At 41.3% G+C, this 15,505-nt stretch overlaps 1 long non-coding RNA gene across 1 annotated transcript; it reads right to left on the bottom strand.

Annotated features, from left to right (window-relative positions):
• Positions 1–5,583: 5,583 nt before the first annotated feature.
• On the bottom strand, positions 5,584–15,496 carry LOC147888145 (uncharacterized). The gene is made up of 4 exons (XR_015543160.1): positions 15,024–15,496; positions 14,857–14,890; positions 14,508–14,584; positions 5,584–6,375 (listed from the first exon to the last, which is right to left on the bottom strand). It is a non-coding gene; the product is annotated as an uncharacterized LOC147888145 (long non-coding RNA).
• Positions 15,497–15,505: the final 9 nt, after the last annotated feature.

Genomic DNA, 15,505 nt, shown 5'->3' with positions numbered 1-15,505 from the left:
GAAAGATAGTTGCATTATTAGTGGTCTTCCTAAATCCGAGAGTTCTTTTAATTCTTGTGAGTCCAAACGAATTACGGTTTCATGGACTCTTTGAGGGAACATGGTCATGACTACTTGGCATACTTGAGAAGGGGCTGGTAGCGGATCCTCATAACCAACCTTGGTGAGGTCTCCAAACCAAGTAGGCGCATGGGGGAGAGAGAAACAAACCCATCAAGTTAGGATCTTTGTCATCCCGCTAAGCTTGTTACAGTGTGTGTTACCTACTAAAACAGTAAAATCTATTTCTCCCTTATTACACCCTCTTGGCTCCCATGTATTAAGCTGCCCTTAACATCCAATGCATCCTCATTCCTATGCTACTAATGAATCCTATGGTGCAGGTTGATGCTTCGATATACTTCCATGGACATACAATATTAGATTACTGTCATGTTCAAGTTGCATATCATTTATAAAGTGCAAAATTCAAACACTCTTTTTCCCCCCATAGATTTTTCTAACCATAATTTCCAGTTTGTCCAAAACAAGGTACAACAAAGAGCATCCAATATTTATGTCTTGCTTGCATAACATTCACATTGCAGTAAACAGTCCGCTATCCGATTAAATATTGCTTGTATGGAGCCTCCCAAACGACGTCAAAAGGTATCGAAACCCTCGGGGATGAAATAAAAGGCTTTCTTGTAATAAACATTCCCAAATTCAGGAACATTGTATGGTGATCAGAGTTGCCAGTAGGTATATCACTATCCTCCCTCCTTCTTTTAACCAAAAAGATGAGATAAGTAGCTGGACTCACCTGCATCCATCCCCCAAAACGACGTGTTACAACAGAATTCCTTAAGGGTGGGACTGCTGATTTTTCCAAAAAGAATGACCTTCATGGAATCAGGAAGTAACTCAGGAAATGACTCATAAAATGAATGCACCCTCTATTTTAGAATAGTATAGCAATAATTGGAGGAATTTTTTTATTATAGAATAATACTATGCAAAAGTAGTGCAACAAGTGTGTTACAATCCCATTGGAGAACATAATCCTCAAGGGCGTCATAAAAATGGTTAAAAACGACTCAGTGGTCAATGCATTATGATTCCCAGTAGAGAGATGCAAAATACCTAGTTTTCAACTGTACTATGGGGAGGGTAAGAGGTTTCTCGTGTCTCGACAAACATCCAGCTTCTATTCCCATGCATATATGAATCTATACGGAGGAGGAGGGCTTCAAGTAGTCACCACATAGAAGGGGTAGAAGAGCCATTTTTCATTATAAAATGAAAGGCATGTTGTGCAAATTAGAGGGTATAGAGGAATGAAACAAAAAGCAGACTACGAAAACTCAAACTTGTGCCCAATAGCATGAAGTAGACCCATCGAGAAGCTCTTACGACTACCATTAAGGCTTTTCTTTCCAAACTACTTTTGCGACCAAGTCCATAAGGGTTCTCAATCAATCGAGTATCAATTTCGGCTTGGGGACATAGAGCTAAAACCACGTACATGTTGAAGATCAATATCCATAAAGCGGGGCAAATTATGAAGCAACGTTACATTGTTTGTCCTAATGTCGATGTGGATGTGGGCTGCAACAAGCTAACCGACGGAAAGTGAGTAATGAGGTCTCCGCAGTTTGTCTCTCACCAACGGAAGTATCCACTCGAGGCTCTGTAAGTTCCTTTTTCGACTATCACTGTGCTCTCTATGGAGCACTCAACCATAGAGGTGGGATTGCAAGAGGCCTGGTAACAATTCGAGATATTTTTGTTTGTGTAACCTTGTCCCTACTACCTCAAAGCCCAAGGGATTCAAAGCATGTGTCCTCAAGCTCTAGGTCAAGGGGACGGCTATCGTTCTTGTTTGGCTGGGCTTCCTAGCATTGCCCATGTCACTGAACCTGCTAGAACTCCACCCCGACATGAAGCTATGGAGTTGACATTATAACAGTATGGCTATTCAAAAGGGAGCAAGTGCATGAACTCATAGACCACAGGATAGACCACGCTTACTGGGGGTGGTGAATACGTATATGCACACCAATACGAGCACGCCAATGATAGGAAAGAAGATCACTATGAATACATAGAAGGGCTTGATCAAGTGAGTGATCATGTGAGCTTTCTCCACGAAAGCGAGTATGCGAGAGCGAGATGACGCGTCTAACTACCGTAGCGTGTTTCTGTTCATGGAGATGGTCCACGCCCCTGGAAATCCCTGTGCTCTTATTGAGCACTCATCCATGCAAGTGCGCTTCATGACATTTAGCTGGGAGTTGATGTCGCGATCGAAAGGGTGAGGAATGGAAACCGTGAAGGGGGAGGATGGCATTCTCGTAATATCACTTGTGTGTTCTCCATCATGTGCGGGCTGATGCGTGTCACAGTAGCTGTGCAGAGTTTGTCATGCTTGGCTGACAAGGTGACTGTGGGTAGCTCACCAACCGCTTGTCCTCCGTCCCCTTGCCCTAGGTGATGCACAACTTCTTTTGATTCTAATCTCTTGTTTACACTGTTTTCTCGTAAGGCGGGAGGAGGAGGATGGATTGAATTGTCTATTCCCTTGTTCCGTGCTCTGGAGGGGCACCAAAGTTTGCCTTCATTACATTCAGTGTGTCTTGCAATACGCAATAGTGGGGGTTCATGTCCATGAAAGCTCTCCAACTAAAAACGAGGTTTTAGGGGCCCTTTGGCATTAAGCTAAGTTAATTGGGTAGTCCCGTCACTATCCACGACCCCCTTCTCTCTGTATACTATGCCCATATTTCGAGATAATGGATGGCATTAGGTAACGGTAATAGCAAGAATGATCATTATCTATATACCCCTACCAAATAGACCCCAGTAAGGCTTCTCATATATGTCATCACAAGGTTGCTATCCTCTAGTGAATGACTTTTATTCAGGAAGAGTTCCTTCGAGGGTATAGTCCAACTGTTGCTTGCTTTAAAAACCTTTGTGTATAATGTCCATGTGTGCAAGTATTTGAATGTGAAACCACTCATGTAAATATGGGCAAGTAGTTCAATAACTATTTCCATGCATACATAAACATGCTAGGTTAATGGTTTTTGGCTTGCCATAATAGCCTAGTGAAGAATGTGTTTTTAAGATAGGAAAAATAAAATCATTGTTATTATTTATGCTCTCTTAGGTGCTAATTTGGGTTGGTGCACTTGTAGTGTGTTTATGATTTGGGGTCCCTTTGTATGACTTTTGGGCCATTCTCATTTAGTCGTCTTTGCACACTCTTAATCTCCTTCCCTAGAGCCACCAATTTTATGCTCTCTCTTGGGCATTTTACCCATAGTATCATCCAAGGGCAAGCCTAATGAATAATACGCATATGTCATTCACCTTGTTAACCTAGGATATGTCCTTGTCGAAATAATGTGTCCACCATGTATTCATGGACGTGTATATAATTCATGGTCACTAACTATGTTCATTCATCCATATTGGTGTTTGGCCAAAGGTTTTTCAACCTTACAAATAAATGTCTCTTGGGGTCATATGTCCATTCTTAGGAATATAATCATGTATGTGAATAATACAGTGCTGGTATAGCTGAATTGCCATGTCTGTATTTATATATACATGCCCATCCCAAATGTAGACCAATACCCAAGTAAATACATCTCGACAATTGCAATGTCTTCTAACCTAAGTAAATACATCTCAACATCCCAAAACAACTTAATCCATAAATTACTCAGGGTGAGAGGCTCCCCACCATCGGTTACCTTTCCCATACAAGGAAGTTCCTCAACTTCTATTCAATTCTTGCATAAGGTTTCACTCTTCCTTGCCGACTAGAAATATCTTTGATAGGGGACATCTATCAAATTAGTTTAGAACATCTCACATCGTCAAGCTATCCTCTAAACCTTTTGGGCTTCTTTCACATTTACTACCACCTAGAACAACTCTACATCGCTACAAGAATGAACCTAGCCTCATCCTTAGAACTCTCTCCTACCTCAAGCTCCCACGTCTATGTAGCTCTTTGGTAATGAGCACTTGCACTTCTCTTCCTTAGCAAATAATTATTATCTCGATGACCCAATCATACAACACTTTGACTAGCTTTAATGAAGCACATCCAAACTGGAACGGATATCCACTCGTCCATCGCTTTTATGATGACACTTACTAAATTATAGATGCCTCCAACATTGATGCAAATCGCATCCTTGAACAACACGACCCACCGTATATGCCTAGATGAATCCAAGAACAATCCCAAACTCATCATCTAAAAACACAACATAGTGCAGATTCAATCACTCATAAAGTAAAACTGCAAACTCCATGCATAGCAAGGACTAGCTACTACTGACATCCCCTCCGATGTCATCATCGCCCAACTGTGGGTGTAGACCATAGTATAAAAATATGCTCACACAAATTCACAACCCCACACATACTTGAGCATCCACTCATACAAAATCTTCGGACTGAGTTTATGTCGGCACTCCAAAGGTGAAGGGCAGTCTCAGCCATGACAAAGCCACGAATCATCGTATGCTTAATGGCTTTAGATGCTCTAATTTAAGATGCAACTCCACATCCAAGCAAATGATGTTTATTCCACCCCACCATTTATGATTTTCTTTCAATGATAGTGTTCCTAATTTCAACGAAGGTGACTTTTATTACACTGCTATGCTCTGGATAATCTTAGACCCCCTCTACTTTACTCCTTACTATTCTTCTGCGAAGGGGGGAAGAATTTGGGGGGAAGAATTTCCCCTATCTTTGCCCTTCCTACTTTGCTCCTTGCTATTCTTTGTCTGCTGAAGGGGGGACCCCTTCTCCATGGCAATGGCCTCTTTGTTCATAGAACTCGGTTGGGTTAGAATTAAAATTACTCTAGTTATAAAACAGCATCATTCCATCGGACAGCTAGCTAATCCCAAATAATTAAGTTCAATAAAAAGGACAACGTGAAGCAATGTTACCAAATCCAAGTAATCTTTTCCCAAGAGCAGCTGTTTCAGACTGTAGACTTCGGAGATATCAGACTTAATGACGTTCGAAGGAATCGGAGGTGAAGATCTGGCCCAAACCTGGAATGCACTAAAACAGCCTACATGTGACTTGTTGGCAGAAATTTTCTTGCGGAAACACAGGCGGATTTTCCTTGCGGAAACACAGGCAGATTCAAGATGCAAGCCAAAATTTAAGATCCAAGGTGCCAACATTTCCCTTTAATGGGAATTCGAGCAAAGCTTGGCAATTCAGATCAACTCTGCTTTCATTTCACACAGCAGAACTACAGCATTAACACAATTGCCATATTGCTAGACAATGATAGAAACACCATCAGAGAAACAGGAGGCTGAGCTCACAAAATAAATGCAAGTCCAAACAAAATGCACGCAACCAGAAACACTCACAGATATAATATTGGACGATAGAGAAAGCAGTTGACAAAAACGAATTCCCTACTGTACCCGGTGGCCAAGTTAGCTTCAGTACAAGCTTCTATTTTTCTAAGAAAAACCCTCTTCCCACTGGGCCAAAATTTTGGCTTAAACAGAATATACAAGCATCAAAAAGATGAGGTTCTTCTAAAAGCAACCGTACAAAGGAATACGATGTGACTGCACAATTAAGGTGTGAGAGTCGCTGAGAGTCACCTCAAAACCACCCTTGAAGACAACTGATTTTAACAAAATATCAAGATACTGCTTCCACAAATGCACAAAATTAACAAACATTCCATTAAATGTATTTGAGCATATATGAAGATTACAACAAGATCCACCAAAACACAACTTCAATGACAATTGTATTGACATTAGTTTATTCCTCACTCCCACCAAATTTAAGGTAAGCTGTGGTTGCCCTGATGATCATACACCAATTTTACCTTTATCTCAGCTAATCCACAGGTTTACTTTGTTCATCCAAGTGCTTAAAGGATCAATTACCAGTTTCACCAATCAGAGTCCTGTGTTCATCAAGTCCCAACAGCAAACTGCTTTGACTTCTAGCATGGAAGCCCGTCTCCACACAATTTGATAATCACCACCAAGAGTGACTTGCAAAGGATGTCTACAAACTCCCCACCCATTTTCATTCTTGTCCCAAGCATTCACGTTCAATCTTCTCAGCCTATGAAGTTGAACACTTTAATCTGCAGATCTCTTCCCGTGCAAAGACATTCCATACCCTCCTCCGGGCAAAACAGGCAAGGAAAAGCTCTGATATCTGAAAATGTACCAGCCCACTCTCTATGCATTATTGTCCCTCCAAAGTGCAGATTTCCAGTAGTGTGAGATGAACCACTAAAATCAACTGTGTCATTTGAAAGCAGCCAATCAAGCTGACTGATTCCCAAACTTGGCAATGGAACGTAGATACAACAAGTATCTACAAAAATCAATTTCTCAGCAAATATAGACTGGGCTGAGTGGTGCTTCAACGATCAAGGCCGTAAGTTGTGCTCTAAGCATAAAATCAATATGCAAGACCCCTTTCTTTTCAATGTGTCAGTGGCACAGTACACAAGGAACCAAGTATGTGTTCAGCATACGAGGATGTTTCCTCTGATTCTAAGGGAAAATTCGATAGACAAAGCACCGTAAGGATAGAGTCACAACTATTATAATGAAACAAATTGTAAAATTTATATATACATCGCTCTCAGCGTGCGTGGGTGCATGCGTGTGCACACACGTGTGTGGGGGTGTGCATGCATGGGTGCACGTGCACGCGTATATCTATACCTTTTGTATCTATATCTATGCCTATATCTATAAATATGTATGTATATGAACATGTACATGTACATACACACACACACACTCTTTTATATATATACATACATACGTACATATATACACATACATACGTACATATATACACATACATAGTAAAGATACATGCAGGCATTGGGTGACCCAGAGAGTGCCTTGGGATGTTCGCTCCAAGTTGTGGACACGGTTGTGGCCTAGCTTGCGGCCGAGGAAGATTTCATACTTCTTCTGGCTGGCCGCCCACGGAGGCTTGCCCACCAGATAGTGGTTGGAGCATATGCGAGCGGAGGGGCAGTGCCATTGTTTCTCCAATGGTGTCATGGAGACTATCCCGCACTGCATGTGGAGCTGTCGTAGCACAGCAAGGATCTGGATGGGAGCCCTCGATCATGACACGTATGCTGAGTCTTCGTAGAGACTACACCAAGGGGATGGTGGCTTGGTTGACAGAGGGAGAGCACGCGTTTCAGATTGATGAGATCTCCCCAACCTACAAGATAAAGGGTCACAGCATCCAGAGGATTGCACTCCACGAGGCAGTCCCTCCTGACAGCCTAGCTCCTCCTAGGGAGGACAATGTTTGGGAGGTGGTAGCCAGCATCACGGCTTGGAATATTTGGGTGGCGCACTGCAGTCTTGTGATGGGTGAGCACCCGGTTCCATCCTCAGCTACCCTAGTTGCCATCTGGCAAGATATCATTTACACTCTATGGTCCACCTGGAAGCATGGGACTCCAAGCTCCAAGGCGACCATCGAGAGGCGTGCTGGTTTCTGCAAGGCTTGGCCTGCAGGAGTTTTCAACATCTTCACACCGCGAGGGATTCGCTGACTGTATAGCCCCCCCACTTGGCTGTTAGCCCCAGTTCCAAAGATCCCCTAGGCAGTGGCAGTGAGCTGGGTTTCTCTAGAACAGACCAGTTTCTTTCTTTCAGCCTTTTCCAGTTTTTTCCATACTCAGCACAATCTTCAAGCATTACTAGAAGGTTCCTTTCTTTGAAACAAAAAAAAAAAGTAAAGATACACGCGTATATATGTACACACACACACACAACACACACACACGACTCCTCTCTCTCCCTTGGAGTAGGGGGGCAATAATTGTACAAGGCTTGGAGATGGGAGCCATCCACTCTTAGAGCAAGCATCCATTTGCTCGTACAAGGCATTCTCCACACAACATGCCTCCAGAGTCCCATTCATCAGTCCTTAAAGGATGGCATCTCCTCTATGGAAACCCAATAAAAAATACATGTGGAGACCACGCTGCATCTTGAGTTGTTGCAAATAGGAAACCCCAAACTACGTGAGACACCCAACAAGCCACTCTTCCAAGCAAATGCAAATCATTGTAGTTTGTAGCCTGTGGGGATAGTTGGTTGGAATATTCATGTAGTCTCAAGGCCCAACTCTTCAAAGTCCCCATAGAGTAGCTGAGTTGAAAGGGGATAGGGTGGAGAGGGAGACGAGGGAAGAACAAGTGACAAATTTAGGGTAACCGAAGAAAGTGGGAAGAATTGTGCATAGGAGAAAGCCCCTCCCGATCCCAAAGCTAGGTGCATGTTGAGGGAAGGCTCTGAGCTAGGATGGCCTTTTGGTTGCCTACTACAAGCTCTCTGCGACTCCCTAACTTGCCTGCTCTTGAGAGGGGCCCATCTCCATATGTATATCCGATTCCTTATTGCATGTCACTTGCTCCAAAGAGATAAAAGAGAATGGGTCTGTAATCTCCAATTGAATCTTCGACACACCATTGTCTATAAGGACCAAGGCTTACTGTACTTGGGATCTCCAATACGACATTAAACAATATACATACACTTTAGGATCCTTGATACGCGTTCGTGCGTGCGTGTACAAAGATCTCAAACATAGGTGGAACATGCCATAGCACAACTTTGGCTTATAGAGAATGCCTACAAACAAGGTCGCTAGGCCCTTTGAGCAGCAGATGCCACTAAAAGGAGTGGTGCAGAGTTGCAAGCTTAGGCCTTGAGACGCAAACAATCATTTCAAGAGGAGGAGAGGGAACCCAGGGGACGTTTGGTTTTCTTCGATAGGTCGAGTAGAACCCACTAGGAAAGTCTATAGGCATGCTATGTGGATCGCATGTGCCACCGAGATGGTTGCATCAGTCTTCTCTAAAGTGCTTCCGTCTACTGAGACAATGCACAAGTCACTTCTTTTGAGACTAGACAAATCCATCCACATGCAAGGGTTTGGGACAGTTGCCTTGAAAAGCCAAACATAACTAGTTACCTTAACGCTCCCAAAAGGTGTAGAAGACCAGAGGAGACCTCCAACCTTGTGTTGGGAGGGCATCGAGGGCCTTGAGCAACTCTTCATTGTAAAAGGATCTTTAATTGTATCTATCATACGCGAGGAGACCTCTCTCATTGGGGGCTGCCTATGAATCTTTGGAGCTATGGTCATGCTGTCCTTCAAAATGTAGGTGTCCACATTTTGAAGGACAGCAAAAAGTGGGTGTGTAGTATGAAAGAAGCCTCCTATCATCTTATCCCCTTGTTAGACCCAATGGGTGCGAGAGGAATGGTACGAGTACTTTGTCCGTCTCGCCTTGATCTCTTTAAGATCAATTAGGCATAATTCTATTAGCTGTTCGCAATAGGGAATGTGGCTTTTGCTCTCTACGAGTACTTTGTCTGTCTCGCCTTGATCTCTTTAAGATCAATTAGGCATAATTCTGTTAGCCTGTTCGCAATAGGGAATGTGGCTTCTGCTCTCTTAACCTAATGTTGAAAAACAACTCTCTCTTGGGGTCCCTCTCCTTCTCTTGGAGTACTTGCTTACGTAGGGCCCAAGCTTGCAATGTTGCACTACTCCTTTAAATGGCATCTATTGTCCAAAGGGCCAACCATCTATAAGCGAGTTTTACCCGTTCTCTGACGTGTTGCACCTCCTCTTGTTAAAAAGAGAGCGTTCGGGATCTTGACAACTCACTCTCTTTAGTAGGGGACATAATTGTACAAGGCTTGGGGATGGGAACTATCCACTCTTAGAGCAATAAGTCATTTTCTCGTACCACACATATTGGGGGAGGTGGTCAATTCGTACAAAGCATGTCATGGGAGAAGGTTAGTTCACACCTAGCCTTGTCTGCAAGGGGGTAAGAGCAACTCCCAATCTAGTAAATCTCTCTCAATGGATTGGCGAGTTGAGAGCTAGAGTTAAAAGCCAGGAGACAAAGACCCAATGGATGATGGATCCTAGGGATCACTAGATTGGCACGAGATAAACATTGGTTGGGTGATTGCCGAGGAGATGGGACATTGGTCCCAAACATGATAAAGATCTATATACCTTTGTAAGACTAGAATAAGTCCAATCATACAAATTTAGATTTTTTTGTTGTTCTAAAGATCAAAAATCTACACAGAAAATAAAAGAGAAAATAATAGAGAAGAAAAAAAGAGGTAAACAAAAACTTTTATGAAAAACAAAAGCAAGACATACTTAGCAAGCAAAGCAACACGTATGTCGTCATCAGTGCCCAAGCATAAGCAACTAAACTGGGTTTCTAAAGACCCACGAAGTCTCTTGTGCATACCCAGTGCTTACTAAAATACGTCAAATAAACAAAAGAGAAAGAAAACAAGAAATAAAGAAGAAAGGAAGCAGATGACTAAGCAAAAATAAACAATCAAGTCAAGAAACAAAATCTTCCAAAAATTTGGAATAACGCTCTCACTCTGACTCTTATTTAAAAGATAAAAAGCTAAATGGCCCTTTACACTTACGTATCGTTTGCTATAAAGAGGCAAAATTACAATTCTAACTTAGAAAGCACAAGCATACTCAAACAAACTCTTTTGAAACTAAAAGAATTTTCAGCTTATGTTCAATCATTCTAAACATACCTAAGGCCGATACACCATAGATAAAAGACTTCCTATCTAAGATTGTGCATACTTTTTTCATAATTTTCCTTGGATTATACCTCTTGTGTAATAGTAAAGTGATCAAATTACTACATTGAGTAATTAAAGACTCCTTAGTTGTACAAAGGCGAGAAAATATATGGAATTGGGAGGAAATGACTCCATATTTTGCCAAATCAGAAATGTTTAAGTCAATGTGAGGCATTTTTAAAATGTGTAAACCACTATATTCAGGTTGTTCACGAAATTCGTATATATCAACCTCTAATCCTATGGTAGATTGAGAAAGTCTACGATCTAAGAAAACACAAGAATCCCCTCTTGAAGTGCAATTCAGTTCACAAGAGTCACGAGGATAGATTCCTTCTCCAAAAGCACTAGCGTCTTTGTACATAAAGTCTTGAAAGTTAGGAACATCTGGTACAAATAAGTCATCTATAAAACGCCTAAATTGGCTAAGCTTATGTAAAATGATAGGGCAGATATTGATAGAAATAAGACGTTGCATAAACTCAAAATCATAAGTGAAAAGATAAAAGTTTGCTAAAAAGACGGTAATGCCCATGGGGATTCCTATAATTTGTTGAAACAAAGAATCACCTATTGTGATGTAAAGATTATCTAAAAGAAAATCTATCCAAGAGTAAACATCTTCCACACTTACTACCTTAGTGTATCTTTTCTTTTTAGAACCTATGTCATGATCTTTATTTTTTAGCCACAAAAAGTCAAAGCATAAGGCTGTTTTCTCAACTTTTAGCACTTTGCATCTATCTTTCTCAAATCTCAGCTTGAAAACTTCAGCCACTAGCTTTTTTATTCTAAACTTCAGGTCTTCCAGCTCGATCTTTGTGTAAAGAGTAGTAAAATCTTAGGTTTGAAGGAGAATAGGAGACTCTTTTGCCTGAATGCTTCGAGAGGAATTAAACATTTTACAACAGAAATCACTCCTACAGAGTCATTTAAAATCCAGCTTGAGTGCGAGGGGACATATACCTCTTTTAATAAGTCCTTCCAAAGTTCATGGACACTAGGCAACATGGCTTTGAGGCAATAGCTTAGCCATTTAGAGACATCCATCACAGTGGTCTCACAAGCAGCTGCAATAAATCTTGGCTTTTTTGGAGTTTTGTGAAACTTCCAAGCAACACAAAGAAAAGGTATACTTGGATTGCAAACAAACCCCGAAGACTTGCAAAAACTCTGTTGTTTTGAGATCAAATCCTTTTGAGAAACTAAGGCAAGGGCGTAAGTTTTGGCAGACGAGTTCACTTCTCTCAAAAGACGTTCTAAGTATAACTTTTTGCAAATAAAAACAAAGTTATTGGAACATTTGTCCATATAAGAAATGACTAAATTCCTATGGAATTTTCGAAGAAGACTTTCATCTTCTTTAGAAATATGGTTACTTTGCTTTGAAAAATTAACTGAAGGGACTTCTTCTAGTTTCAAAGCAACTTTCTTCAAAATCTTCCCTTTCCATTCTGATAAGATATTTTGAACTCCTAAACATTCTTCTAACTGCAAAACAAACTTTGAGATTCCCTTATCAATAGCTTTTAAAAGGCAAGACTCTTTAAAAGAGTACAATCTTGGTGCCTTTCATGAAAATACTAGAAAGCAAAATTGAGGTATTAGCTGTGACTACATGTCCTAAATCAGCATCAATAAAGCTTTGAAATCTCTTACTTTTACAACAACAAGGTTCTCTAAGGATAGAAGATTTTGAATGCTCTGAAAGCCTTTTGTCCTAAAGTTTTTACATACTTCCAAGCTACTACTGGATGCTTCCAAATTCTTCTCACAAAACGAGGGAGAGAAACCATTACTTCAAGAGACTTCAAAATTGAGTTTAAGCCTATCTTGTCAAGTGAAGGAGAAGTAAAAATACAAATCAAGAGTTCCTTATTTAGATAGACTTCTTTGCTTTGAAAGGAAGCTTTTACTTTTAAGAAGTGATCCAATGAAGTTTTAAGTTGTATATAATGGAGAAGTTTTCCAAGGTGTATTGAAGTTTAAAAAGAACTTTGACATTATATTTTTCAAAAAATTTTATTGAAAAAAGACCCAGAGACATTAATCTATCTAGGTAGACTAGTCTTCTTTTATAGTCTCGAGAAGCAAAAACTCTTGGAACTGAGGTAGTTAAAGGAACTAAAGGAGGAGGAAGTGGAGGAAGAGGAAGTGACGGAGGCAACTCACGAACATGTGAGATTGCAAGAGAGCTAGGACAACCCCGTAACATAACTTTAGGTTTCCATACGATGTTAGGTGCATGACTATGTTGGTAATGAGGAATGTTAAAGGGCTTGCTATGAATTCTCACTCAATAGCATTTATGACAGGGGGAAGGTTGACCGCCCTAGAAGGTACATTGGGATTGGAAGACTCAAAGAAGATAGAGGAGTTGGCGTTCTTTTTGTACACCACACGCACTAGCAGACAACTGCAATTGGATGCCTTGTCTTGGAGCCCTCATGAGAGTGTCATTGGTTGGACTAGCAAGAGCCCTTGAGGTCATTATCAGATTTTAGTGCCATCTCTAGACTAGAGCAGACGAGAGGAGATGGGACTCTTGATTGTTGTGCAGCGTAAAACTCGAAGGAGATAGCACACTGCCTGTGAAACTGCCCTTCAGCCAGTCGTCTGAGTTCTCTGGGGATTGTTGCAAGGGTGACAAATGGGTATCATTGACAGAGGTAAGGCATGCCTTCTCCATCAAGATGATCTCCCGATAGATGGTGATCTGATCATCGGCCACGATATTCAGTCTCCTATCTGCCTTCGTTGGCACCCGTCATTGTTTGGGAAACAATTGCTAGCATCACAGCCTGGAATATATAGGTGGCACAATGCAATCTCTTGATGGGGGCCCCACATTGTACCTGCAGCTGCCCTTGTCAATATTAATAAGAAATCATTTCCACCCTGTGAGAGCCGAACCGCAAAGAGCATTTTTGCAAGGCATGGCCTGTATATTATATCTTCACTGATCGGGGCATCCCCTGGTTGTATAATGCTCGAGTCAACAGCTTCAAGGGTGCCCTAGGCATGAGCTGGGATCCTAAAAGGCTGTATTGTTTTCAAGTCTCCTATTAGATGGTACATTTTCTGGAGAAAACAAAGATGTGTTCTTATCAAATGCAAAACGGCCGGAGTTAGGTCAAATGTTCATCAACCCTCGTACGGACATCCTTTCATAACATCAGATGCAAAACGGCCGGAGTTAGGTCAAATGTTCATCAACCCTCGTACGGACATCCTTTCATGACATCAGCAACTATAAGCTTGAAAAATGAAACCTTGGGTTGACAATGTGTCCTAGTTGGATCCAAAACAGCAGAAGCTAGGCCAAATATTATTGAAAGCTATATAAGGAAATCCTTTCATTAAGTTCGAATATCAAACATCACGAACAAGAATCTTGAAAAGCCAACCGTGAGATGACTTTAAAAGGTTTGTGAATACATTCCCCCAGATATCACGATGTTACCCATCAAAACTTCAGCAATCAAGGTTATTAATGCTTTCAAGAGAGAGAGCATTAAGTCAACTATGACATAAGTTCCCTACGAAATAACCCTCCAACTACATACTTTCTCTGGGGTCCAAAACTGACCCAAAAAGGTGGGCTCTTCTGAAACATTGGAAAGAAGAGAGTACACAGAGTACATTAAAACAGGCCTGATTGTCAACTCCTCAAGACAATTGAATCGAAGCAGCAATGCAGGAAATCAGAATATATGACGCAGCCTATAACTGAATGACGCCATCACAAGCAAACAACCAAGTGGAAAAAGCTGAATCCAAACAAAGAGAGACAATTAGGCTTTTTGAACTTTCACTTGCCTGCTTCAAAACAAGCACTGCCTGGAAACCCCTCTTAACCTGCATTGCTGCATCAAAATCCCTGGTGTCTACCTTCCCTAGTGGCCCACAAAAATATGAGACTCCTGATAACAACTGCTTCAATTCTGCACCCTGAGCTAACTGAGATGTCTTCCGAATTCCCTCATTTAACGATACAGATCAATTATTCAATGCTCCTTTTCATCCTTGCACACTGGCAATTCCTTCATGCAGCATTGACTGAATGTAAACACAAGAGGACCACAATCCAGCCTGGCATTGAGGGGGGGCTGACCAAAAGGTACCGTACAACACATGATGCCTTGAAGCTTATAGAAAATTTGCTTACCCAACTGCAAGTCTGAAGCATTGTCAACCGGTAGCTGCAATCACAAACTGACTTTACTGGAATTGCAAGCTCTGATTAGTGTAAAACTGGAGAAAAGTTTCACAGAAATACCACGAAAACTGAAATGAATCTTGTTCTAAATCAAGTGTTGATGGGCATAGCATTACCATGATGGACACAGATACTGAGGCTAATTGTGTTCAAGAAATTTTCTTTGTTGCCCTTAGCCTGCTCCCGTTAACTTGCAGCTGCCTGTCCTCCAGTCTGCCATCTGTGATTTAACGATGTATACTGATCCAAGCAAGATTAAAAAAAGGACCAGCAGCCAGAAACCGACGACTGTGATATTGCACTTATTTATATGTATAGCAGAGCCTGACATATAACCTTCAAACTCACATTCAATCAAAAGCTGAAACAACAATCTGTTATAAAACACTGTCGATTGTTGTCAAGCAGCTGCTCTCCTGAAACAAGTGCGTGTGCTCCTAGAATTCATATAAAGTCCCTTACATTCATCTAAAGCTCAAAAGACTGTTGAAGCTGCCCGAAGAAGCACACACACATGCTGTACAATTGTCAACAAATGACTGTAATAGTGCAACAATGATGTGAGCAAAAGCAGTTCAGACCCAAATTCTCTGGCAGT

The sequence above is a fragment of the Dipteris shenzhenensis genome, chromosome 22 (assembly GCF_047967505.1).
Source record: "Dipteris shenzhenensis isolate YYH24624 ecotype China chromosome 22, Dip_SZ_1.0, whole genome shotgun sequence".
In the NCBI taxonomy this organism is placed as follows: Eukaryota; Viridiplantae; Streptophyta; class Polypodiopsida; order Gleicheniales; family Dipteridaceae; genus Dipteris; species Dipteris shenzhenensis.
Note: the sequence above shows the minus strand (reverse complement) of the source record. Positions and strands in the feature narration are given on the sequence as shown.